The sequence below is a fragment of the Macaca nemestrina genome, chromosome 8 (assembly GCF_043159975.1).
Source record: "Macaca nemestrina isolate mMacNem1 chromosome 8, mMacNem.hap1, whole genome shotgun sequence".
NCBI lineage: Eukaryota > Metazoa > Chordata > Mammalia > Primates > Cercopithecidae > Macaca > Macaca nemestrina.
This window is the reverse complement of record NC_092132.1, coordinates 88,334,569-88,361,074: the sequence shown is the minus strand read 5'-3', so window position 1 is coordinate 88,361,074 and position 26,506 is coordinate 88,334,569. Positions and strand designations below refer to the sequence as shown.

Below are 26,506 nucleotides of genomic sequence, written 5' to 3'. Positions count from 1 at the left end.
GTTGTTCCCATCTTTGTATCCATGTATATTCAATGGTTAGCTCAAAACTTGCAAGTGAGAACATGCAGTGTTTGGTTTTCTGTTCCTGCATTAACCCATTTAGGGTAATGGCCTCCAGCTCCACTCATGTTGCTACAAATGAGTGTTATCTCATTCTTTTTTATGGCTCATTCTTTTTACGGCTGTGTAGTATTCCACTGTGCATATGTACCACATTTTCTTTACCCATTCCACCACTGATGGGCATCTAGGTTGATTTGTGTTTTTGTAATTGTGAATAGTGCTACAATGAACAAAGGAGTGTATGTGTACTTTTGGTGGTACAATTTTCTTTTGGGTACATACCCAGTAATGGGGTTGCAGGGTCAAATAGTAGTTCTGTTTTAAGTTCTTTGAGAAATCTCTAAATTAAAGTGACTAATTTACTTTCCTGCCAACAGTGTGTCAGCATTCCATTTTCTCTGCAACCTGGCCAGTGTGTATTTTCTGACTTTTTAATAATAGCCATTCTGACTGGTATCTCATTTTGATTTGCATTTCTCTAATGATTAGTGATATTGAGCACTTTTTCATACCTTTGTTGGCCACATGTATGTCTTCTTTTGAAAAGTGTCTATTCATGTCCTTTGCTCATTTTTTAATGGGGCTGCTTGTTTTTTGCTTGTTGAATTGCTTAAATTCCTTATAGATTCTAGATATTAGATCTTTGTTGGCTGCATAGTTTGATAATATTTTCTTCCATTCTGTAGGTTGTCTGTATACTCTGTTGATAGTTTCTTTTGCTGTGCACAAGCTCTTTAGTTTATACATTCCTCTTGTCAATTTTCGTTTTTGTTGCAACTGCTTTTGGTGACTGCTCATGAATTCTTTGCCAAGGCCAATGTCCAGAATCATATTTCCTAGGTATTCTCTAGGATTTTTATAGTGTAAGGAATTCATTTAAGTTTTTAATCCATCTTGAGTTGAGTTTTTGGGTTTTTTGTTTGTTTGTTTGTTTGTTTTTGAGACAGAATCTCGCTCTTGTTGCCCAGGTTGGAGTGCAATGGTGCGATCTTGGCTTACTGCAACCTCCTCCCAGTTTCAAGCAATTCTCCTGCCTCAGCCTCCCAAGTAGCTGGGATTATAGGCACCCACCACCATGCCTGGCTAACTTTTGTATTTTTTAGTAGAGATAGGGTTTTACCCTGTTGGCCAGGCTGGTCTCGAACTGCTGACCGCAGGTGATCCACCTGCCTAAGCCTCCCAAAGTGCTTGGATTATAGGCATGAGCCATCGCGCCCTGCCGAGTTGAGTTTTATATATAGTAAAAGGTAGGGGTTCAGATTCAATCTGCTAGCCAGTTATCTCAACACCATTGTTGGGAATAGGCCCCCAAATCTGGCCATAAACTGGCCCCAAACTGGCCATAAACAAAATCTCTGCAGCACTGTGACATGTTCATGATGGCCATGATGCCCACGCTGAAGGTTGCGGGTTTACTGGAATGAGGGCAGAGAACCCCTGGCCCACCCAGGGCAGAAAACCCCTTAAAGGCGTTCCTAAGCCACAAACAATAGAATGAGCAATCTTTGCCTTAAGGACACATTCCTGCTGCAGATAACTAGCCAGAAGGCATCCCTTTGTTTCCGCCCATGCCTTTGTTTCCTGTAAGGAATACTTTTAGTTAATCTATAGTCTGTCAGTAAATATGTGGGTAAATCTCTGTTTGGGCTCTCAGCTCTGAAGGTTGTGAGTCCCCTGATTTCCCACTCCACATGCTATATTTCTGTGTGTGTGTCTAATTCTTCTAGTGCCACTGGGTTAGGGTCTCCCTGATGGAGCTGGCCTCAGCATCATTTATTGAATAGGGATTCCTTTCCCCCATTGCTTGTCATTGTCAGCTTTGTTGAAGATCAGGTAGTTGTAGATATGTAGCTTTATTTCTGGGTTCTATATCCTGTTCCATTTGTCTATGTATCTGTTTTTGTACCAGTACCAAACTGTTTTGGTTACTGTAGCCTTGCAGTATAGTTTGAAGTCAGGCAGCATGATGTCTCCAGGTTTGTTCTTTTTGCTTAGGATCCCTCTGTCTGTTCAGACTCTTTTCTGGTTCCATGTGAATTTTAGAGTAGTTTTTTCTAATTCTGTGATAAATTATGTTTATGATTTAATAGGAAGTGCATTGAATCTATAGATTGCTTTGGACAGTATGGCCATTTTAACAATATTTATTCTTCTATCCATGAGCATGGAATGGTGGGATGTTTTTCTATTTGTTTTTGTCATCTCTGATTTCTTTCAGCAGTGCCTTGTAATTCTCATTGTAGAGTTCTTTCACCTCTTTGGTTAGCTGTATTCCTAGATACTTTGTTCTTTTTGTGTCTATTGTAAGTGGTGTTCTTAATTTGGCTGTCAGCTCTCTCATTACTGGTGTATAGAAATGCCACTGATTTGTGTGTGTTGATATTGTATCCTAAATCTTTACTGAAGTTATCTGTCAGTTCAAGGAGCTTTTTGGTGGAGTGCTTAGGGATTTCTAAGTATAGACTCATATTGTCTGTGAAGAAAGATGATTTGACTTCCTCTGTTTCTATTTAGATATCTTTTATTTCTTTCTCTTACCAGATCACTCTGGCTAGGACTTTCAGTACTATGCTGAGTAAGAGTGGTGAGAGTGGACATCCTTGTCTTGTCCCAGTTCTCAGGGATAATACTTCCAGTTTTTGCTCATCAGTTATAATCTTGGTGGTGGGTTTGGATCTTATTTTTTTGAGGTGTATTCCTTTGATGCCTAATTTGTTGAAAATTTGTAAGATGAAATGATGTTGAATTTTATCAAAAGCCTTTTTCTTCTTCTACTGAAATGGTCATGTGGTTTTTGTTTTAATTCTGTTTATGTGGTGATCACATTTATTGACTTGTTATTTTGAACCAACTTTCCATTTTAGGAATAAACCCTGCTTGATCATGTTGAATTAGCTTTTTGATGTGCTGCTGGATTCAGTTTGCTAGTATTTTGTTAAGGAATTTTGTGTCTGTGTTCATCGGGGATATTGACTGGAGATTTTCTCTTTTCATTGTGTCTCTGTACAACTTTAGTATCAGAATGATGCTGGTTTCATAAAATGCATTAGAGAGGAGTCCCTCCTCCCTGATTTTTGAAACAATTTTAACAAAACTGTTCTTTATTTCTCTCGCGGGTTTGACTGGTGTAAATTGGGTATAGTTTACTGACTTTGTTTCTGGCTCAGCTTGACACTCCTAGGCTGCACTCTCTAACCCTGGGGGCTGGCACCAGTCCTGTGGTTTTATTCTCTGGCCCCTCAAAGTCAAGCACCAACTGTGCTAGGGGTGCCGAGGTGCTCTCTGGCTGCTAGTAAAAGCACTCCATTGGGGGGCCACCAGCTAAAGCACTCCTTTGGAGACAGCAGAGGCTGCTGGTGGTGCACTCCCTGGGGTGGTAAGGACTGCTAGTGAGGGCACTCTGTCAGGAGGCTGTTGGCAAAAGTGCTCCAGTAGAGTGGTGGGGGCCATCAGTAAAAGCACTACAGTAGTGGTCTTTGGCAGAACACCAGCAGAGCAGTGGAGGCTGTCTATGTGCTTATTCCATTGCAAGCAGCCAGGCAGGGACCCTAGGAGGGGCCAGTAGACAGGTGGTATGTAGCTCCAATTTGCCCTAGTTCCAGGGGGAAGACAGCCCTGATCTTTCTAGGTCTGGCAGTTACAAAAGGCCTGAGCCACCTAGAGGAGTATGGAGAGCCTTGGGGAATGGGTGTCTATGGCTGTGTTCCTTTGCAGCTGTCTCTGCACCAAACTTCCTAGGTTGTGTGCAGATTCAAGCTCTGTCTCTGTTGACTGTCTGGGCAGGTCCCCCTGTCAACTCAAATGTCCATGGGTATTGTGAGATTTCCTGCAGCTGGGATCCCAAAGGTCCATGGTGAGAGTAAGCCACACTGCAGTTACTTCACTTATCCTTTCCTTAGAAGCTGTTTAGGGGGCCAGGTGCAGTGGCTCACACCTCTAATCCCAGCACTTTGGGAGGCTGGGGTGGGTGTATCACTTGAGATCAGGAGTTCTAGACTGGCCTGACCAACATGGTGAAACCCTGTCTCTACTAAAAATACAAAATTAGCCAAGCATGGTGGCACACACCTGTAATCCCAGCTACTTGGGAGGCTGAGACAGGAGAATCGCTTGAACCCGGGAGGCGGAGGTTGCAGTGAGCCAAGATCACACCATTGCACTCCAGCCTGTGCGACAAGAGCAAAACTCCATCTGAAAAGAAAAAGGAAAAGGAAAAGGAAAAAGAAAAAAAGAAGGTGTTTAGGGCCAGGAATGAGTCCTAGTGCTTGGGCAACCCTGTGCAGGGTTCCGAGCTTCCTTCTCCTTCAGCCCCAGTGTCTCTATCACCTTTCCATCCACTTTTAGTGCATTCTCTCAGAATATCTCAGCCTGTTTTGTGTGTATGCTCCCATAGTAAATAGTGTTGCTGCTCTCATTGCATGCATCACTTATCATCTTTGCCTGATTACCTGGCTGTCTCCCCTACTTGGATGTAAGCCTGTGGGTGAGATTCACAGCATATTCTGGTTTAGTATCTCAGAACTGTGCTTGACACATGCTCAACAAATGGTTTTTAATGCATTTTTGTTCATCTCACCATATTTATGCTACCATTGTCCATCCTCTAGATTCATTGCTTGAGCCTCGTTCACTCATTATTCCTTATCTTTTCCTATTTCTACAGGTTAATAACATAATAATCTTTCAGAAACAAAACTTCATCAAAATCTAGCCAAAGGGTAATAGAAAAATAAGTAGGAGGTGGAGTTTACTACATTTAATTGCATCTGTGCATCTCTTTCTCTTTAAGCACAGACTGTGTTTTCAGCCTCTGAGGAGATGCCAATTAGCATGACATATCTTTGGAAACATGGAGCCAGTATATCTTTGATATACATGGAGCAAATCAGCAAAGATAATGAGTCCAGCTGGTGGCTCTGGAAGTGGGCAGAAGGTAGGCAGATTTTAATGATTTCCAGTTCTTTCAGATGCCAATTAGGAAATGACCAACAACGTGCAATCACTGTAGATTAAGAACAAGATGCCATAGGGAACATTTACATTACCAAGCTGTTTTTTAGACTGTCAACATTCCTCTTCATATTTAAGATAGGAAACAAGTTTCCCAGGGACAAGGCCAGGAGAAGGAGATTGACTGTAAGGGCCTCTGAAGGGACATCTAGAGTGGCAGGAGTGTTCTACATCATGATTGTGGGGTAGCTATCTGACTCTATACACGTATCAAAAATTGTCGGGTTGACCACTTAAAATCGGTGCACTTTTGTATATAATTGAAACCTTGAGAAACCTGATTTTTTAGAAGAAAGAAAAAGTAAAAAAATAAAAATAAAAAAGAAAGAGGGAGGGAAAAAAGGGAATCAAGTCAAGAAACAGAATGCAATGGTTCACCCATTTGTCTTCTTCAAAACTCATGTTGAGGCCGGGCGCGGTGGCTCAAGCCTGTAATCCCAGCACTTTGGGAGGCCGAGATGGGCAGATCACGAGGTGAGGAGATCGAGACCATCCTGGCTAACACGGTGAAACCCCGTCTCTACTAAAAAAAATACAAAAAACTAGCCGGGCGAGGTGGCGGGCGCCTGTAGTCCCAGCTACTCGGGAGGCTGAGGCAGGAGAATGGCGTAAACCCGGGAGGCGGAGCTTGCAGTGAGCTGAGATCCGGCCTCCAACTCCAGCCTGGGCAACAGAGCGAGACTCCGTCTCAAAAACAAAAAAACAAAAAAACAAAAAACAAAAACTCCTGTTGAAGTTTAATCCCCATAGTGGTAGTTTTGAGTGGTGAAGCCTTTAAGGGGAGAATGAATTAATCCACTTATGAATTAATTAATTAATAGATTAATGGGCTATCATGAGAGTGGGGCTGGTGGCTTTGTAAGAAGAGGAAGAGAGACCTGAGCTAGCATATTAGCATGCTCATCCTCCTTACCATGTGATGCTCTGCTCCCCCTCAAGACTCTGCAGTGTCCCCACCAGCAAGAAGGCTGTTACCAGATGCAGCCCCTCAACCTTGGATTTTCGGGCTGGCAGAACTGTAATAAATAAATTTTGTCCCTTATTAATTATTCTGTTTCAATGTTCTGTTATAAGCGACAGAAAACTAAGATAGAAAATTGGTACTGAGAAATGTGGTGTTGATGATAATGAATACTTCAAAACATAGAAGCAGCTTTGGAACCAGATAATAGGGTGAGGCTGGAAGAATTTGGGAAAGCAGGCTAGAAAAAGCCTATATTTCTGTAAATGGAACATTAAAGATGGTTCTGGAGAGATCCTTAGAAGGCAAGAAGACTAGGGAAAGTTTGGAATTCCTTAGAGATTGGTTAAGTGGTCACACCAGAATGCAGATAGAAATATGGTCAGTAAAGGCCATTCTAATGAAATCTCAGATGGAATTGGGATACATATATCTACATTTATCTGTATATGTATGTGTGTGTGTGTATATATATATTATATATATATGTGTGTGTGTGCCTCTGTGTGTGTGTACACAGAAGGGATAAGCTCATGGGTTATGGATCTAGAATATATCTTGATTGATTGACAGATAGATAGATAGATATACAGATATATAGTCCATTTTGAAGCTGTTTCTTCAAAATGTAAAAAATCACTCAAGCCACTACCACTCATCGCTTTTTAATTACTTGTGCACAATGACAGCCATGGCTCAAAGATTTGGGTTATAGCTTCATGAGATTAGTTCTTGCTATAGACTATATCTTTACTTTTACTTCTTGTTACCAGGCTCTTAAGTTATTAATGAGTTACTTTTCTTAAAAAAAGAAAGCCAGATAAGAGGCTTATGTATAGAAATCTAAGACTCATGGGAATTATGTGGTCTAATTCCATTGATGCTTATTAAATATTTATAATTTCATATATAATAAAAACAAGTATATGATGAAAAATACATTATCTTAAAACAACAAATACTAAATAGAAAAAGGGAGAAAGCCATTTAGCTAGTTATAAATAATGCTATCATTTTTTGAGCATTTACTTCATATCTAGACCTTGAATAAGAACTTGAGAAAAATTATCTCATTTAATAAAATCTTTGTAGCTTTTAATAAAAGGGTGACTTCTAACATTTCTGAATTACTGAAGTATTTAATCTTGCTTTTTTCAGCTTTGAACTCTTATACATAACAGCTTGATTGAGTTGAAAATTATTTTCTCTTAAAATTCTTTCCATTTTATTTATTTTTTTTGAGACAGAGTCTCACTTTGTCATTCAGGCTGGAGTAGAGTGGCATGATCATAGCTCACTATAGCCTCAACCTCCTGGGTTCAAGTTATCCTCCCATCTCAGCCTCCCAAGTAGCTGGGACCATAAGCACAAGCCATCATACCTGGCTAATTTTTAAATTTTTTGTACAGATAGGGGTCTTGCCATGTTGCCCAGGCTGGTCTTGAACTCCTGGATGCAATCTTCCTACCTCGGCCTCCCAAAGTGCTGGCATTACAGGTGTGAGCTACCACATCCAGCCTAAAGTCTTAATTATTTATGAGTTGTTACAAACTAGAGTCACTATACATTACTCAGGTGGCTTCCGTTAATTTGTATTAATTTTTTATAATACATTTGATTGTATATATTTAAGGTATACAACATGATGCTGTGGACTACATGTAGATGGTAAAACCATTATTATAGTGGAGCAGATTATCATCTCACATAGTCACCCTTTGTTTGTGTGGCAAGAACAGTTAAAATCTACTCATTTAGTATGAAACCTAAAACTGTGTAGTTTTATTACCTAAAGCCTTTAAGTCATACATTAGATCTCTAGACTTGTTCATTCTCCATATCTGTTCCTTTGTATCCTCTGATCTGCATCTCCTCTAATCTGCATCAATCTGAGCTCTTCCCTAGGTAAGCCAGACCCCACTCAGTCCTGCTCTATTTGTGGAGCAACATTGTCTTTTATTCAATGTATTTGTTATTACTATGCTTATATAGATGCTGCAAGGATATAGGACAGAGTCAAATTACAGAAATCTAGATAGAAACAAATTTAGTACTCTTTTGTTGAAGATGTACTCATCCTTTGGGAAAGTTCCTACTAGACAATGTGATTGTTATAGCTTAGCTTACATTTGAAAGCATATTAACATATAATTTAACCTTCCATGCAATAGAATATACAGATTACATTTTAACCAAAAAATATGAGTCATAAGCCAAATTTGTCACTAAAATTCACTGCTAAATAGCTGGTTTAACCTAGAGGAAAACAATAGGAAATGTGTAGGAAAAAAGTAATTCCAGGATATTCTCAGCATAGAGGCAAGCAGAAAATAAACATTCTGGTTTGATACAATAATATGATCATAAGTGAATAACATTGAATGTGGCTTTTGTTTTATAACAAGGTTTTTAAAAATAAGTGAATAACAATTCAAGTAAGATTTAAAGTATCTGCATTTCCTTCCCAGTAAACTAAATGGAGGAGGATGAATAAGAGTCTAAAACAGAGGCCATTAAGAAAAGACACTCTGGCTCTAAGGGTTTACCAAAAAAGGAAAAAAAAAGGAAAGACAGAAAAGTTGAGAGGAAGATGGATAGAGTAATTTTTACAAAACAGTTTTTTTCATTTCTATGTGTTAGGCATATGGCTGACATCCTTCCTATTGAATGTTGCTATTGAAACACTTGCTGTAGCTTGGGCCTGCATTATAATTAGGAAAACACACTATACTCTGAGGCCGAGAGGATCACTTGCTATTTGTTAGCCAACAGTACAGTTTCCAGAAAAAGTCTTAACCTATCCAGTCAAATTGATACAATCCACATTGTGTTAATCCAATTGTGGATTTTGTCGATTCTATTAGATAGGTGAACTGTTAAAGTTAACAGACATACTTTTATAAAACAAACAGAACTGTCAATTTAGAAAATATAACATATGTAACTAGATTTGTAAAGTGGAGCACTTTAAAATGTTTTAATCAGAATACCACAATACCAAAGAAATTCTCCACAACTTGAAAGAGTACCTGCTAGATTTTTTTTGTTGTTGTTGTTTTTTTTTTGTTTTTTGAGATGGAGTCTCGCTCTGTCGCCCAGGCTGGAGTGCAGTGGCGTGATCTCGGTTCACTGCAAGCTCCACCTCCCGGGTTCACGCCAGTCACCTGCCTCAGCCTCCTGAGTAGCTGGAACTACAGGTACCTGCCACCACACCCGGCTAATATTTTTTTGTATTTTTAGTAGAGACAGCGTTTCACCGTGTTAACCAGGATGATCTCGATCTCCTGACCTCGTGATCCACCCACCTCGGCCTCCCAAAGTGCTGGGATTCCAGGCGTGAACCACTGTGCCCGGCCTAGAACTTTTTATTCAAGCGTGGTCCACAGACCCAACAGCATCAGCATCACTTGGGAGCCGGTAAGAAATGCAGACCTTCTAAATTAGAATTTGTACTTTAGGTGATTCTTATCCCTGCTAGAGTTTGAGAGGCACTAGCTTAGGATACTTGGTCTACTACCAGCGAGTGAAAGGTACGAAGGGAAAAAGAAGCCCTTTTCTGACAATATTCTTCTCCTTTTAAACCAGTAATCTCTTTGGAATGGGAACGTTTCTTATTTACCTTTGTAATACTTATAACTAGTAGTATCTGGTCTGTTACAAGCAATCAAATATTTGTTAATAGCTGAATTTGCTAATAATCCATTTTTTAAACTCTCTTTAGTATAGGCAAGCTTAGAGAGATGCTGATAGAGAGGTTAATTCACCAGACTGGTATTTTTTAATGGCAGCTCTAAGCAAATGAATATATGTATATAATTCTATGTGGAAGACATTTTTCCTCAGTAGTTTGAAGACCCTCTCAAAGCTGTGAAGTCAGCCCTATGTAAAAGTATAATATTTTGTCCTTTATAAGTAAGCTATCTTTTCGCTCTGATTTCTTCAATATTTTTCTTCTTTGTTGTCCTGTAGTTTCATCATATTCTAAATGTGGATTTTTTTCTTTCTTTTTTTCTTTAATCTTACTTTCTTTTTTATTTTATTTTTATTTTAGGTTTGGAGCTACATGTGCAGGGTTGTTATATAGGTAAACTCATGTCACAGGAGTTTGTTTTACAGATTATTTTATCATCCAGGTACTAAGCCTAGTACCCAATAGTTTTTTTTTTCTGCTCCTCTCCCTCCTCCCACCCTCCACCCTTAAGACGGGCCCAGTGTCTGTTGTTCTCTCCTTTGTGCCCATGCGTTTCTCTTTATGTAGCTTCCGCTGACAAGACAGAACATGTGATACTTGGTTTTCTGTTTCTGCATTAGTTTGCTAAAGATAATGGCCTCCAGCTCTATCTATGTTCCCACAAAAGACATGATCTCATTCTTTTTATGACTGCCTAGTATTCCGTGGTGTGTAAGTACCACCAAATGTGGATTATTTGCACCTTGCTTAAAACTGTGTTTCTTAAATCTAAGGATTATCTTCCAGTAACGTTTGAAAATTATTTATTTGACATTCTATCTTGAAATACGTTTGTTTTCTCAATGATTTACAGCCTCTTCTTCTGGGACTCTAGTTATACATACACATGACAGATTTTATCTCTACCCTGTCTCTACCTTTCTGTAATAGTTTCATTCTAATAAATCTTGGGTTATTTTGGATAATTCCATCAATTTATAGCCCAATCTGCTATTAATAAATCCATTTATTTTTTAATTTTACTAGCTATATGTTTTATTACTAGCATTCTATTCTTTTTTCCCTTTTTTATACTTTGTTAAGTTGACTTTAAAAACTATCTCATAAGAATGAAATATTGCTTAGGTCTTGAATATTTCTGTTATTTTAAATTATTTTCAACATAGGTTTTTTAAATCATCTTTTTAATTTGTTTCTATAATTACACACCCTTGGTGTGGTAAGTCTGCTGACTCTTGCTCATGGTGACTGTTGCCTGAAGTGTTTAATAGTATTTTATCTTAAGTGTATCTTCAGTAGAGATTTGTCTATTAGATTCTCAAGTACTCTGGACTATAGGGGGAGTTTTGCATTCACTTCTGCCAAGATTCTTCAGGGGTGTTGTTACAGGATCTTCGAGGTGTCATTTTACTGGCTAGAAATCTTTGTGACCAGTGGTGCCTTTGCCCAAGTTTTGCTCAAGCCCCCTGGGCTTGTTTTGCCCACTCGGCCTGTCAGGCTACACTTGGCTTACACTACTGGCCTGGGTCCCACACCTGCCAAGGGTGAGTCAGGCATGGAGTGGTGATGGGTGTGTGAGCAAGCATGGGCTCTGGCCACTGTACAGTTAGACATGTCAGCTGCTGCAGCGCCACAGGGAGCTCCAGGTGCTAGCATGGGCTCGGGCTCTCTTCAGGGATGCAGCCAGACCAGGCACACTGGAAGCAGCTTCCACGACTGGCACCAGGAACATGGTGGCACCCAGAAGCTTGGAGATGCTAAGAACCATAGGGCCCCAAAGATGGAGTCACAGCCCTCACTTGGGCACCCCCCAGGTCTGGGGTCCCTGAAGGACCACAGCTCTTCTCTCCTTCTCTTCACCTGCAACATGGTGAGCAAGGAGCATATTTCAGCCCTGTTTGTGTTACAGCTCTTTTAGTCCTGCCATTTGACAGGCCCCAAGTTCTTGTTTTGCACCTAGGAAGAATGAGGTATGCAGCCAAGTGGAGGGTGAGCAAGATGAAGAGGAGCTTTATTGAGCAATGGAGCAGCTCAGCCTCCCACAGGGGGGCAGCTCCTTTCCGCAGACAGGGTGTCCTGAATAGTGTTCAGCTTCTACCAGAGAGGAGACCTTGGAGTGGGGAGATCCTCTCTGCAGGCAAGTCATCCAGTCATCTCTGCAGCTCTCAGCACAGAGGAGGCCCTGGAGTTGGTAGCTCCTCTCTGCAGCTGGTCATCCTGTTGTCTGCCCAACTCTGGCTGAGCTGGGTCTTCTCTGGGCCTCAGAGGGAAGGAAGTGCACACTGATTGGCCCATGGGCAGTCACGGGCAGGCCTGGAAAAGGCACCACATATCCCCACTCCGGTCTATGTCACTGGCAGCCCAGCCCCCAGCTTTCAGGGCCTCTCTGGCCTGAAGGTGGAGCCTCACTGGGGACCTGCCCCCTTCTACCCAGGAACCTGTCTATCTCCTGCTGCTGGTCATGGTGCCGAGGCCATAGGTGCCAAGGGGTGCCTGCAGGCCAGTGTGGGCTGCCCTCAGCCCCTCCGCGGCTTCCCTCCTATGTTCGTCGGTGCCCCAAATCTGGAAGGGGCCAAGGCGGCAGGGACTGGCATGTCAGCTCTGCCCTGAGCATGTGCACACCCCATGGGGCTGTCACAGTGCCCAAGCTCAGCCCTGACTTTGCTCTGACATCAGAACAGGTGCTGACAGCGGGGAGAAGCCAGGTAGTGGGAACAGGCATTTCTGAGCCTGCAAGGGCAGGGGGTCCTTCCCGAGCTCCCAGGAGTGCAGGGATGCCTGGGTCTGCAGCCACAATTTGGGCAGCTGCAGCTATGCCTGGGGCAATGGGGATCCTGCCTGCTCTGTGGAGCAGGAGGCCTGGGTCTGCAGCTGAGGTTTGGGCAGCTGCAGCAGTCCTGCCAGCTCTTTGGAGTGGGAGGCCTGGCTCGACAGCTGTGTTTGGGGTGGCTGTGGCTGCACCCTGGGAGCTTCTGCTCCACCAACTTGGAAGGGGTGGGGCTCCCACTTGTTGCCAGCTCCACGGAGTGTGCAGCCCCAGCTGTGCCTCCTTGCTGCAGCTGGCATGGAGGCCGCTCCAGATGGCTGCTGCTGCCATCAGTATCATTAATAAAGGAATATTTTTTTGGTTGCTTTCTTAGCTTGGAATTTCTCACATCATGCAGAGGGTATGGATACTCATTTCTGGAATTTTTTCAAGGTAACTTTTTTCTACCCTAACTCAGAAAGAAAACATTTCCCTGAATTTAGTGAACTGTTGTTCTCAGCCATCAAAGTGCAGCCCTCAATGAGAGGGCGCTTCTGTGCATGTAAATATCAATGCCCAGCCATTTTCTAGTCTAATAATCCTCCACCCATCTCTGCATAATTAGCTTCTGTACTCACTGCTCACATTCTTTCTTCATAGTACTAACTTCTTTCTTTATTGCCTTAAGCATGTTGATAATTATTTATTAGGATTGATCAGAATTCTTCTTTGTGTATTATATGTAGTTCAGTATGTTGTCTTTCTTTTATAGTATTTGTGTCCCTCTGGTATTTAGTAACTCACAAACTCATATTCTGATACATCAGAATATGATGTATCAGCTACTATGTCTGGCAAAGTTTCTTGAGGAAGGACAGGAGACCAAACCCCAGTCTGGATCCCTTCCACTGAGATTAAGGAGAGAGGAGGGGATCAGAGCCAGGGCAAAGAGCCCCACACACCGCAGAACCACTCTTTGCATTTCTGATTTGCAATCACCCCACTGACAACACATAAGGAAGACGGATGGAGAGAAGACAATCTCCTGGGTTTTGATTCACCCTCCCTGGGGATTTGAAAAGAGAGCTTAGAGGAGAGAATGCCTGATGTGGCTCACCTCTGATCTCAGGCTTTGCACTGCCCTGGTATTACTCTATGAACACCAGTAATCTGGGGCTTTTGTCTTTAATTTCTGTTCTGAGTGCAGGAAGTGATGCTTGCCCCTAGACAGCTCAGGAAGAGACCAGACTATAGCTTAAAGCCTTTCTCTAAGGTTTCCTCTCACTGCTGTCACCAAGGTACAGACTGTGAGACTGAGGCCATCCTTCACTGAAGATGTAGCTGCCCATCCACTCACAAGTCCAGACTGATCTCAGCCTTTTTTTTTTTTTTTTATTTTCTCAAATCTTCTTCTTTTTCCTTTCTATTGTTTCTTTAGGTTTGATTTTCAAATAGAGAACCAACAGTTCATACTGATTTTAATATCTTGATAGAGATATATAATCTGGCATATTGATCTTCCTTTAACTCCTACTATCTCTCAGATATGCATTAAAGATCATTGTTACATTTTATTCAACACCGGGGGGGCTTTACAATATAAGGGTTTGGGAATTGGCATACCCAGAAATTATTGAAACCGGAAATCACTTTGATCTTTTCAAATCTGTGAAACACATATCCTTATACATTTGAATTGGCTACTTTTCTTTCACCCTTTGCCAAGTTTTCCATGAGATAGTTTTTAAAATCAACTTAATATTGCTTGCGTCATATGAGCTTCATGATAAACCCTATGATCATTAAAATAAACAGGAATGTGGCAAAGAAAAAATTAAGAACCTCTGTCTCAACATGAAGCCATAAAGCAGGGTTTTGTTTTGTTTCTAATGAGGTAGTGATATAATTATGGTTAAGAATGTGGGCTTTAAAGTCAGAAATTCAAGTTGGAGCACGTGAAGGCTCACTCAGTTTTAAACTACATAAACTTCAGTTGGGTTCTTAATCCCTCTAAGCTTTAGTTTGTGCATTTGTAAAAGTGGCTAATAATAATAGCTACTACATGCATTGATGTGAGACTTAAATTCTATAATAAGCACTTAATACAGAGCTGATCATACAGCAGGTACCTAATTAAAAGCTGTCATTATTTTTATTATGTTTATTTTGTTTTCTGACTTAGGAATTTTGCAAAAGATGAATTAAGGTGTTAGACAACTCCTCTTTTTGTTTTTCCCTGTAAAGCCACATCTACTCCCATGTCCTGCATTTATATTTATATTTGAAAAGTGGCAAACCCCCTAGCCTGGTAGATACCCAAGTATTATTTCAATGTAAACCCTCAGCTGCCTCTTTCAGTTTTACTGATCTTCCCTATTATTTGCAGTTTCTGCAAAGTACGGTAATTTATATGAACCAGAAAGACTTTAGAGCCATTTAAATATATTGTATTTGTTTAGTCTGATACTGATTTGGAATGAAGATACCTATTTTCCAGGTTTAGCGATACTCTACCTATCTCATGGGTTTTATATTAGGATCACAAGAAGTAACATATGTTAAAGTGCACTGAAATTAGACTATATGAGTATCATAACATCTACATAAAATAATGTTATAAAATAGATAAAACTATGTCTGAATAATTTTGCTATTAAATATATGTTTAAATACATTAAGGATTTAAAACAAAAATTTATGTATTACTGACTGGGGATAAGTTTGGAGAATTTATCTTGTTTCATAATTGCTTGAGTTTCTATTGATGCTTTTGTATTTTGCTTTTGTAGACTGTATTAACATCATTTGAAAAATCTTTGGATCATTGATTTAGATTTTTAAGATAGGGTTTAGGAGGCATTTATTCTGGCCAAGATTGAATAACAGGGACTAATTCACACTCCTGCCTAAACAACAAAAAAGCTGGACAAAAGATATAAAAACAATACTTTTCAGACATTCAACAACAGGAACTCATGACCCTGACTCCCAAAAGAAGGGAAGGAAGCAAGATAAGGCTTGCAGTCATCTCTGTTTTCTGCTGCAGGCATTTAGTGAATTTTGGCAGAGGAAGGAGTGAAGCAGGAACAGGGCCATATGAAGGAAAGTCCAGTGAGATCCAGAAGCCGCAAAATTTAGAGAGATGCTTGCTGCCAGGGCCATGCAGGCACAGAGTTAGCCCAGAGGAAGAAGAATATGGAGTCCTCCCTGAGCTGGGGAAGGTTAGGTGGCAGGAATTCAAAAGAAAGAGTCCGTAGTAAAAGGGATGATGCAGAAAAACAGTCCCCAGATATCCACATTGAGTCCCCTTGACTTTCTGACTGACTGCTAAGTTCTGCAGGTATAGAGTGACCCCGAGTGAATGAGAAAGGAAACATTATACAGGGCAGAACATTACTGTAGATAACATAGGGCTGGTTGTGGATACTGAGTTCTAGCCACCAGCTAAAGCAACCATGCTGAACAACCAGAACATTCAGGAGAGACCCAAGAACTGTCATTACTTAAGAGGAGAACCAAAGTAGTTTCAGAGTAAAGGCTAATCCAAACTCATCCTAACAAACCTTAAAAACAAGTTTCAAAAGGGTCAAGTTGTTCTGCAACTAAATTAATTGCCTACCAGAAGAAAATGTGACAATTTTTAAAGGAAGTTAACAAAACTAGACAAACAACATTATATTAACAATAATAAGCACCCAATTAAAATTAGTAGAGAGATGAAAAAGCAGCAAAATGTCACATACAGAGGAGAAAACTCAGTTAATAGAGTCAGACCAAGAATGACATAGATGACAGAATTAGCAATCTAAAAGGAAACATTAAAATAATTAAGAAAGGAATAAAATTTTGACTAAATTTAAGAAGATTGAAATTAAACAGGCAATGTTTTCTGACTATACCAGATTCAAATTAAAATCAATAACCAAAAGATACATAAAATATATCCAAACACTAGAATGTTACACGCACACACACACCCACACACACACACACATGCTTCTTAATAACACATGGGTCAAATAATCACAAGAAACATTAAAAAATATTTCAAACTAGGCCGGGCGCGGTGGCTCAAGCCTGTAATCCCAGCACTTTGGGAGGCCGAGACGGGCGGATCACGAGCTCAGCAGATCGAGACCATCCTGGCTAACACGGTGAAACCCCGTCTCTACTAAAAAATACACACAAAAAAAAACTAGCCGGGCGAGGTGGTGGGCGCCTGTAGTCCCAGCTACTCGGGAGGCTGAGGCAGGAGAATGGCGTAAACCCGGGAGGTGGAGCTTGCAGTGAGCTGAGATCCGGCCACTGCAGTCCAGCCTGGGGGACAGAGCAAGACTCTTGTCTCAAAAAAAAAAAAAAAAAAAAAATATTTCAAACTGAATGATAAGAAAGCACAATATGTCAAATCATGTGAGACATAGGTAGAGCAGAGCATAAAGCAAAATTTATAGCTTTAAATTACTGTTAGAAAAAAGACTAACATTAATAATCTAAGCTTCTGACTTCATAAACTAGAAAAAAAGAATACCAATTTGAATTTTAAAATAAGTAAAAGAAGGAACTAATAAATGAGAAGCTAAAATCAATACAATTTTAAAATTGAAATAATGTAATTCTATAAACTCCTTCAGAAAATATAATTTGACACTTTCAAACTCATTTTATGAATCCATCATGACTCTGATAGCAAAATCAGACAAAGGCATTGCAAGAAAAGAAAATTATGAACAGTACCACTGATGAACATGGACAAAATAGTCCTTAACAAAGTGGTCATGGAGAATCCCGTAATATGTATAGATGATTATATACTATAACTAAGTGGAATTTGTGAAAGAAGTGAGAGGTTGTTATAACATTGGAAAATCAAGCAATATAATTTATGTATTAATGAAATATAAAGAAAATAATATGATTGTTTCAGTATAGGAAGAAAATGCATTTGGTGAAATTAATTTCCTACTTATGTCACAAACTGTCAAAAACCCAAGCAACTTCAAATTGACGAAGACCATATATGAAAAATCTACAGCTGATATAATACTTCTTGGTAGGCTGAGGCAGGCAGATCACTTGAGGCCAGGAATTTGAGACCAGCCTAGCCAAAATAGCAAAACCCCATCTCTGAATTAAGAAAATTAAAAAAAAAAAAACACTTCTTGGTAAAATATAATATTTTTTCCTCTAAAATTGGGGACAAAACAAGAATGTGTACTAAACACTTCTAATAAATATTGTCCTAGGGTTCTTGGCCAGTTAAATATGGCAAAGAGAATCAATAAAAGACTTATAGATTAAAAAGAAAGAAAAAAAGGTATTGGCAGATGATGTGATTATATATTAGAAAATTCTAAAGAATCTACAAAACAACAACTATATCTAATTAATGAATTTAGCAACTTTACAGAAACATCAATATACAGAAAAATTAATTGTATGCCTATATACTAGAAATGATTGGGAAAAAATTTAAGAAATAACATATTCTCAATAACTTCAAAAAATCAACATAATTTTGCATAAACTTAACAAAATATGGCCAAGATATGTATGCTAAAATCTACAAAATATTTTCTTTTTTTTTTTTTTTTTTTTGAGACAGTCTCACTCTTGTCCCCCAGGCTAAAGTGCAGTGGTGCATCTCAGCTCACTGCAACCTCCATCTCTCCGGTTCAAGTGATTCTCCTGCCTCAGCCTCCTGAGTAGCTGAGACTACAGGCACGTGCCACCATGCCTGGCTAATTTTTGTATTTGTAGTAGAGGCAGGATTTCACCATGTTGGCCAAGCTGGTCTTGAACTCCTGGCCTCAGGTGATCTGCCCACCTCGGCCTCCCAAAATGCTGGGATTACAGGCATGAGCCACTGCGCCCAGCCAAAATATTCCAAAAAAATTATGAAAGATCTAAATAAATGGAGAGATATACCATGCTCATTGATTGGAAGTCTTGACATTGTTCTAATGTCAATGTTTTCTAAATTGATCTACAGATTCAGTGCAATCTTAAACTCTCAATGGAATATTTTCATAGAAATTGACAAGCTGGTTTTAAAATTTATGTAGAAAATGCAAAGAAACTAACAAAGCTAAAAGAATTTTGAAAAAAGCAGAAAGCACTTAATAACAAACTTTGAGGACTGTGACTGCCTGACTTCAAGACTTCTTATATGGCTACAATAATCAAGTCACTGTGATATGGGCATTATAGTAAACATATAGACCAATGAATCAGAATAAATAATTTTTAAGTTGATCTACACTAGTTTGTCAATCAAATTTTTACAAAATTGCCAAAATAATTTAATGGGGCAAAATAGTCTTTCAACAAATGGTGCTAAAACAGCTGAATTGTATGGAATGCCATACAAAAAAATAAATTTGATATAAATCATAGTCTTACACACAAAAACTAAAACTAGAAAATTCCTGGAATAAATTTGCACAATCTTATGATATGCAATGATTTCTTATGACACAATAAACACAAACCATAAAACGAATAAATTGATAAATTTTATCAAAACTAAAACCTGCTCTGCAAAACAGAATGTTAAAAAAACAGAAAAGCAAGCCACACACCTAGAGAAGCAACTATTAATATTTGAAATATATATATCTGACAAAGGTCTTATATTCAGAATATATAAAAAACTCTAATAATTCAATTCAATTCAGATTACAAACCAATTTTTAAAAAAACATATAAAATATTTGAGTAGCAATTTCACAAGAGAAGAGAATGCCCAATAAGCTCATGAAAAGATGTTTAACAGCATTAGTCATTAGAGAAATGCAAATTCAAACTACCTTGAGACACTCTCTAGACTCGCTACAGGCTCTCTAGACTGGGCAATATTAAAAAGAAATAGAAAATGATAATACTAAGTGTTGGAAAAGATGTGGAGCAACTAGGACTCATGCACTGCTGGTAGAAGAGTAAAACATTATAACCACCTTGGACAAGAGTTTGGCAGATTCTTACAAAGTTAAATATATACCTACCAGTAATTTCACTCCTAGATATTTGCCCCAAATAAGTAAAAACTTATGGTGACATCAAAAGACATGGGCACAAACATTTATAGCCATTTTATTCATAATAACTAGTAACTGAAAATAATACAAATATCCATTAACTTGTGAATGGTAAAAATTATGGTACATTTACACAATGTACTACCACTCAGAAATAAAAACAAATGACATCACAATATGAATGAGTCTCAAAAACATTATACTGAGCAAAAAGCCAGAAACAATAGATTGTATAGTGTATAATTTCATTTATATGGCCTTATAGAACAGGCAATAGTAATCCGTGATGGTAGAAATCAGATCAGTGATTGCTTAGATCTGAGAGTAGAGGGTTATTGTCTACAAAGGGGCATAAAAGGAACTTTTGGAGTTGTAGAAATGTACTACGTGTTGATTAAGACTCTATGAGTATATATATTTTATTTAAAAAAATCATTGAACTGTAAACCTAAAATAATCACATTTTATTGTATGTAAACTATATCTCATATTTTATTTAAAACAAAAATAGATGCTGTTTTCCATGTTTAAGAATATTTAATCAAGACAAGCAAACAAATCTGATTAGAGCCCAGTAAGTGGAGAGAACATGGTCACACATTTTCTTTATATTCGATGCATTGATGTCCTCAGCATAAAGGCTGTAAGTTTATTTAGTAATTCTTAAGCATTATTTAAGGTCACATGGTTAATTTTCAAAGCTTCACATGACAACACTAAACAATAAACTAGTTTAAAAGTTGGCATCTGCATTGTGGATTTAATACAATAATGTGTGCTCATCATGACAAGCCAAACAATACAGAAATGTATACATATATAAATAGTCCCTAACTCTCCTGTATGTGTATCCAACCCTCCCTCTCCATTCCCAAACTTTTAGAAAAACAACAGAAGCAATTTTCTTTGTATTCTGCCATACCCTCTCCCTGTTATGTCAACACATACAAACACCCATTTATATTAAGAAAGGAAGAGAGACCTGAGCTAGCATGTGAGCACATGCAATGTAATTATTATTTAAAATTAAAAGTTTAAGTTAGTATTAACAGATTCAACTTACAATTTTTTAAAGTTGCATAGTTTTCCAGAGACTGGTTGTACCACAACATATTCAGTCATCTCCATGTTGATGAACATTCAGATTTTCTTTTCTATTTTTTCCTTTTGTTTATAAAAATGAAGTCATATTCTCTATATCATATACATGTATAATATATACATATGAGAATATGAATATATCATATACATAGTCTCTATAACTTGCTTTTCATTGAACATATTTTGAACATGTGTTTAAGTTAATACCAACAGATTCAACTTACAATTTTTTACAGTTGCATAGTTTTCCAGAGATTGGTTTTACCATAACATATTCAACCATCTCCATGTTGATGAACATTCAGATTTTCTTTTCTATTTTTGCTAATACTAAGGATGCTCAGAGTGCCAAGTTTATAATTTTTGCTCAACAAATATTTATGAATCAAGGAATGAATGCTGGAATAAATATCTTTATTCTGAAATCCATAAGGAAAAGAGCATATCAGAAAACACTCTTTATCTCCTCCATTTCATTCTATTTGTGGCTTTCACTTAACCTTGTCATTAGGCATTTAACAGCGAACACAGAGATTTTCAATTTTTAAAAAATTCAGCACCAAATCATACGTGACATGCCAAAGTTTGAAATGGAAGAAAGCGGAGTTGTCCCAGCTGAAATGGAATGAAAGGGTGAGACTCCACTTCAGCAACCCAGGGACATCTTGTAAAGTTCCGCAGAGGAGGATTTGAAGTCCAATGATCTGCAACTCAGTTAATTTATCGCTCTCTCCCATTACTATTTCTGACGTCAATGCCTGAACTTGAAATAATTATAATGGTGTTTTAATGGCTGTGAGGTTGTTTTTTCAGCGAAAATGCTCCTAGTAAATTCACAAAGATCTAAGCAAGAGTTTTGGTTCTGTTTCTTATGCAATGTTTCTACTAATTGCTAAAATGAACAGATGTCATGTATAAGCACCATGAGTACCATGTAAATATTTACATTTGAGTCAGAACTTAGAAAGAAAATCATAATGCTGTACCTTGCTATTCACTATACATAATTTTGGAAAATGTGATGAAGACAGTGTTCAGTTTGAGTTAGTGCAGGAGATGCTATAAGTATGTATTGTGCTTCATATAGAACAAAAATTGCTGGCCTGTTAGTATGTAAAGACAAAAATTACTTGTCTGTGCTTGTATGATATCAACATAAAATATATTTAAAATAGCTTTCTTTTTTTTTTTTTTTTTACGTTTTCATCTGGTAAAATAGCTTTCCAATAGAAACTTCATTCAGTTTCAACTGGATAAACATCTAGATGTCTTCTTTACCCAGGTATGTATATTTCCTGATTCAGTTTCAGTATGTATTTTCAGGGAAAACCACTTACTAAAGTATTAAAGAAATATTTGCTGTTCAGCCATATAACAATGATGTCCTCCTTACCACCGTTAGGAGGCTCTCAAACCTAGCTCTGCAAAAGCTAGGAAAATTGAGTAAAATAGACATGATTCCTATTCTCCTAGAAGTTTATAATCAGACTCTACATACATATTGTCAATTATCTAGATTTGCCAAATACAACAGTCTCCTGACAGCACCACAGCTCTGGCCGTATTACATCACCCAATGTAATTATTATTTAAAATAAAAAAGTTTATATAATGCAGGGATTTTATACCCTCAAAACCACCCTTTTCTCTTCCACAGTGTTAAAGGGATTACACTATTTTCATTCATTCAACAAAGATATAGTACTTGTTGCTATGTGTCAACACTGTTTTCGTGATGGGGATATGGCAAGAGAGCTTACACTGTAGTAAGTAGGTACATATCATATATGCACAACAAATTAATATTAGGTAGTGATTTATTATATTGTCAAGGTGAGATAAGTGACATGAAAAATACAGCATTTAATATAATGTCATTTAATATTAATATAATTCAATATATTAGATTTAATACAATGTCATTTAAATATGTCAGGTAGACACATGAATATTTAATGGCACGAAAAAAATACAACAGAATAGGGAAATAGAAATTGATGTGGGAGTGGCAGTGAGAGACGCTCTGGCACCCAGACTGGCGTGCAGTGGCATGATCTCGGCTCACTGCAGCCTCTGCCTCCCGGGTTCAAGTGATTCTCGTGCCTCAGCCTCCTGAGTAGCTGGGACTACAGGAGCGTGCCACCTCGCCCGGCTAATTTTTGCATTTTTAGTAGAGACGGGTTTCACCATGTTGGCCAGGATGGTCTTGATCTCCTGACCTTGCGATCCTCCCACCTTGGCCTCCCAAAGTGCTGAGATTACAGGCGTGAGCCACCATGCCTGGCGAGAGGTGCTCTTTTAAATAGAATGATCCTTGAAGACTCCCGTACACAGTATCTGAATATAAATGTGAATTAAGTGGGAGTAAGTTATGTGAGGGTCTGCTGGAAGTACATTTTTCTTGGTAAAATGAACAGCAACTGAGTAAATGTTGAGAATACAGGTATGTCAAGAACAGTCAAGAGACTTGGTGTCTGGAACCAAATGCTTAAAAGGAAGCACATAGGAGATACATTCAGAGTTAGGCAGGGGCCACATCATGCAGGTCTTACACAGGGCAGGCATGATTTGGAATTTTATTATGAGTGAAACAGGAAGTCATGTGGATGCTATACTATAGGTAGGCAAGAGTGGAAGCAAAACCAGCTAGGAGGCCAGTGCATAATCAAAGCTAAAGGGGATGGTGGTAGGCAGCAATGGAAGTGAGAAAAAGTAAACAGGTTGGGATACATTTTGAAAACAGAGATGACAGAACTTGCTAATAGATTAGCTGCAGAGAGTGAGGGAAAGGAAAGAATGAATACTAAGTTTCTGACCTGTACAACTGGATGAATAGAGATGACCTTTACTGAGACAGAAAAGACTGGGGAAGGAGCTGATTGTGAAGGTTGCTAGGGTTACATGTCCCCTCCAAAACTCATGTTGAAATTTAATCCCCAATGTGGCAATATTGAGAGTGGGGGGCCTTTAGGAGGTGATTCAGTCATAAGGGCTCATTTATGGATGAATGAATGAATGGCTCAATGGTTATCGTGAGAATGGGCCTGCTTGTTTTATAGGAAGAGTAAGAGAGACCTGAGCTAGCATGTGAACCCATGCAGTCCCCTCACCATGTGATCCCTGCACCACCTCAGGACACTGCAGAGAGTTCCCACAAACAACAAGTCCCTCACTAGATGTGGCCTCTCGACCTTAGACTTCTCAGTCTCCATAACTGTAAAAAAAAAAAAAAAAAAAAAATCCAGTCCTTTCTTTATAAATTACCCAGTTTCAGTTCTGTTGTAAGCGACAGAAAATGAACTAAGACACAGGGACAATCAATAGCTGTACTTAGGATTGTAAGTTGCCTGTCAGAAGATATGTCAGGTGGGCAGGTAGACATACAAGTCTGAAAACTGGTGAGGATGTCAGAGTATTTAAATCTATGAAAATTTGAAGAGAAACACAGACCTCTGGTAGAGAAAAAAGAACGCAACCAGCCGGAGCCCCAGGATGCTTCTACATTGAGAGGATCAGGAGCTGCCAGTGTGTAGGAGCCAAATTAGGCACAGTGCCCTGGAAGCCGAGGGAAGGAATTGTTTCAAGATAAAGAGATTGTTCGGCTGTATCAAAAACTACATTTTGGGTAAATGGAAAAAAATGACGTTGTTGCTAAATTTGTCATGGTAAACAGTGATAATGAGAATGGTGAAGTGAAGTGGTGGGTTGGAAACCCTGACAGGAATGCGCTGAGGATAAAATAAGAGGTGAAGAAGGAGCAGCTAGCAGAACCGGCTGTTCCAAGATGTTTGGCTAGATCAATGGACTCCAAAAAGGATGGTTTTCTTTTGTTTTGCTTTATTAAGAAGTGAGGACTGCAGAACTCTCAGCATGAAATGACTCCATCCAAACGTTTGCACTAAGAGACAACCCAACTCTAGCATGGCTCCTAGCAGCATAAGGCCCTGTCTCCTGGATGCTCCCTCCCCCTCCCCATTAAAATGCCTGCTTTTCTTATTTTCTTAAAAGGGGTTACAACTGAGAATCCTGCTTTTTCTCTGTAAGGTGTATATATGTCTCCCATAACTCAGGAGTGTCTTTCTCAAAGACAACAGCGCCCCTCAGGAAGAATGGAGCCTCTGTCTCCCAGTGTTTATGGAGGACGGAATCCTAACTTCGATAGTTGCCAGGTAGAGTATACAGCTGGCCCAATCGCACTTCCACTGATCAACCTCTTGTAATTTTTTACTTCCCTGACTCTACTGAACGTCTTCTCACCCCTTCCTACTCCCTTCACAACACCCAGTCACCTCTGCACAAGCTGGAATCGAGCTCAGCCCTTTCCCCTATTGTCAGCAATTACTGAAGAAGATCTGTTTTCACTGTTTTGACTAATGTCTGACCTTGTTTATCTTTGACAGTAGGGAGAGATTGCAGCATATGGGCAGGTGGATGGAATCACTCCAACAGAGAGAAGAATGATGGTATAGGAGAGAGACTAAGGTAATTTGGGGACTCGAGACCTTGAGTAGGCAAGGGTCCCTGTATACGGCATGAGATTGGCAGTCCATCAGCTGCGTGAGGAATGCGGTCTAGGGCTTAGGGTCCCAGTAGGATAGTAGCGTTAATGGCAAGAAACCTGGAAATTTTCTCAGGAATGCTTCTAGATTTTAACTGAGGTAAGGGGCCAGGCCATAAACTGAGAGTGACGAAGAGAAGGAAGCTTTTAGAAGTCTGAGGAAAAGAGAACATTGTGAAATAGTTGTCTTAGAAAGTGGGAAAGCAAATTGGCAAAGGAAATGCTTTGTTTTCTATCACTGCAACCGCTATCAAAGCCCCAGGACAATAAGACTCACAAGTGAGATGATTGAGTTTTCTTGCTTTATACATAAAGTGTTGTGGCTGCCTGGCCAACAGCCTTTCTCTGGCCCAGCCTTTCTTCCTTTTTAGACCTAAGCTTGCCTCCCACTACCGGTGCTGAAATTCCAGAAACTTGCTTTCCTACTAGTCTTTCTTTCAACTAAGTCTTTGCTTATTATCTTTTTTGGCCAAGGAGACCGGAAAAGAAATCCATTCTCGGGGGTGGGACTCTTCTTGGAATTATTTTCTTCATTGATGAGAGGGAGATGCTCTAGGAGAAGTGCCTGCTCCTGTCTTGTGGCCTTTGAACTCTGTGACATGGGGTGTGGGGTGTGGCTGTGACAGCCACCTCACAAGGGTGAGTGGAAGCAGAGACTGTGCAGACTCAGTGGATCCAGAGATCTGCACTGTGAACCTGCTGACACCTCTGCCCTGGAATTGTGTTACTTTAGTTTTATTGACCTTTAACCACTTTTAACTCAGTGTTCTTTTACTTGAAACCAAACCATCCAAGCAGATACAAAATGTGGCTGTAGGTAAATAAATTAGGAAATTAGGCCACAACCAGTGATATTCAGAACATATAATAGACCAACATCACAATCATATTGTTCTTTTAAATGTTGAGACAGAGTAAGGCAAATGGTTTAAATACTTTGAATTCTTCTACATTATATAAATAGAAAATCTAATTTACTATATTGAATTGTTAGTATTCCACCTTTAAATTTCATAGTGTATCACACAAGGTCTAATATTAACATTCCCTAAATTCACTTAATTCATACATGCATGCATTCTATAGCTGAAAGTAATAACTTGAATAGAGGAGAGATATATGTGTGAAATACTTTTACTTATAATTGTTTTAAGAAAGAAATTATTATTGAAGTTATAATTGCCAGAGATCACTAAGCTTAAGATCTAAAGTTAGAGGACCATAGCCTATAATATTGAGCTGCTATTAAAGAACAATTGCATTTTTCCACAATCCTTTCCTGTTTCTCTGCTGTGAATAAATTATCGTTATCAAAATATAAGGATCTCTGTGGATTTCACAG

The 26,506-nt window shown here is 39.0% G+C and overlaps 2 long non-coding RNA genes across 2 annotated transcripts in view; one reads left to right on the top strand and one right to left on the bottom strand.

The window, feature by feature from the left end:
- LOC105482261 (uncharacterized) overlaps window positions 1–25,089 on the top strand; it is a 33,394-nt gene extending 8,305 nt beyond the window's left edge. Inside the window, exons 2-4 of the long non-coding RNA XR_987506.3 lie at window positions 9,275–9,451; window positions 21,826–21,888; window positions 24,651–25,089. This is a non-coding gene — a long non-coding RNA (uncharacterized lncRNA). The remainder of the gene's footprint in view (window positions 1–9,274; window positions 9,452–21,825; window positions 21,889–24,650) is intronic.
- The window catches only part of LOC105482262 (uncharacterized), a 72,122-nt gene that overhangs the window by 5,575 nt on the left and 40,041 nt on the right, over window positions 1–26,506 (bottom strand). Inside the window, exon 3 of the long non-coding RNA XR_987508.2 lies at window positions 5,987–6,089. This is a non-coding gene — a long non-coding RNA (uncharacterized lncRNA). The remainder of the gene's footprint in view (window positions 1–5,986; window positions 6,090–26,506) is intronic.